The 1,640-nt window shown below is 42.6% G+C and overlaps 1 non-coding gene across 1 annotated transcript; it reads right to left on the bottom strand.

Moving 5' to 3' along the window:
* Positions 1-299: 299 nt before the first annotated feature.
* LOC122693001 lies at positions 300-423 on the bottom strand. The gene has a single exon (XR_006340807.1). It is a non-coding gene; the product is annotated as a U6atac minor spliceosomal RNA (small nuclear RNA).
* Between the last annotated feature and the right edge of the window lie 1,217 nt (positions 424-1,640).

Below are 1,640 nucleotides of genomic sequence, written 5' to 3'. Positions count from 1 at the left end.
TAATTTTTTAAATTGGCATGTGATTGCTTTACAATATTGTGTTAGTTTCTGCTGTACAACGTGAGTCAGCCGGCCATATGTATACATATATCCCCTCCCTCTCGAGCGTCTCTCCCACCCCCCGACCCCCACTCCTCTAGGTCATCACAGAGCTCACTGTGCTGAACCAGAGCTTCCCACTAGCTAGCTATTTCACACATGGTAGTGTGTGTATATATATATATATATATGGCAATGCTGCTGTCTCAATTCGTAACCCTCACTACCTCCCCCCACTGCGTCCATGAGTCCGTACTCTACAAAAGCAGTGGTTAGATGCCACGAATAGGTGGCAATGCCTTAACCATGTGGGTGTTGTCAGGCCCAAGGGCCTCTTCCAGTTCTGTCAAGGGAGTGCTAACCTTCTCCCCTCTCATACAATACCTGAGCAGTTTCTTTTTTAACTTTTTATTTGGGAATAATTATAGATCCTCAGGAAGTTGCCCCCCAAGTATACAGGGAGGGCCTCTGTGCCCTCCAGCCAGTTTCCCAGGATTGTGACATCTTCGATAACCGTAATACAATATCGAAGTGTCCTATGATACCAAAACCAGGAAACTGACAGTGCTGCAGTCCATTGAGCTGCTTCAGATTTCAACAGCTGCGTGTGCATGTATAAACAGTAAGCACAATTTTTTCCTGTGTGTAGATTCATATAATCCCCACCACCAGCACTGAGATACAGAACTCTTCCATCAGCACGAGTCTGCCTGTACTCTGCTCCTTGATAGCTACTTCCCATCCCTGATCTCTGGCAACCACCAATCTGCCCTCCAGTTCTATACTTCTGATAGTTCAAGGTTATTTAACTGAAATCATTTGTTTGCATACCTGTATAGCATATAACTGTTTGAGATTAGATTTTTTGGTGGTGGTTGTTCTTCAGCATAATTCGCTGGAGATCCATTCAAGTTGTTGTGTGTATCAATAGGTTATTCCTTTTTTATTGCTTAGAAGTATTTCATGATATGGATACACCCAAATTACATCCCTTGTAGTTTGTTTACAGTTTGGGTTATTATGAATAAAGCTGTGGACAGCCATGTACATTTTTAGGAGTAGAGGCTTTATTTCTCAGGGATAAATGATTGAGTATGACTGCTGGGTCCTACGGTTAATTTCCTGTTTCATTTTTATAAGAAACTGCCCAGCTCTTTTTTGGAGTGGCTGTACCATTTCACATTCCCACCAGTCATTTTTGATGCTTCAGCTTCTTACATCCTTCCCAACAAGTGGTGTTATAAAACTATAACACCACTTATACAACTTATAAAATTATAGCTGCTCCTATTGGTGTGTAGTGGTTTAAATGTGCATTTCCCTGATGGCTAATGATATTGACCATCTTTTTATGAGCTTATTTGCCACCGGTAAGTTCTCTCTGGTCAAATGTTTAGGCAGCTTTGCCTCCCCGTTGCTGGAACAGATTGTGTCTTTTCACTTAAGCTCCAGGTGAAGTAACTGTGTTTAGAAGCCATGTGGTACCTTCCCCAAAGAGAAAACAGGACTCTTGTCCCCCATCTCATACTCCAGGCTGGGCACTTGCTGACTGCCATTTGGGGATGGAATCATTATGCTGTTTTGCCCTTTGCTTTGTGTGT

Source organism: Cervus elaphus, chromosome 4 (assembly GCF_910594005.1).
Source record: "Cervus elaphus chromosome 4, mCerEla1.1, whole genome shotgun sequence".
NCBI classification, from domain to species: domain Eukaryota; kingdom Metazoa; phylum Chordata; class Mammalia; order Artiodactyla; family Cervidae; genus Cervus; species Cervus elaphus.
Note: the sequence above shows the minus strand (reverse complement) of the source record. Positions and strands in the feature narration are given on the sequence as shown.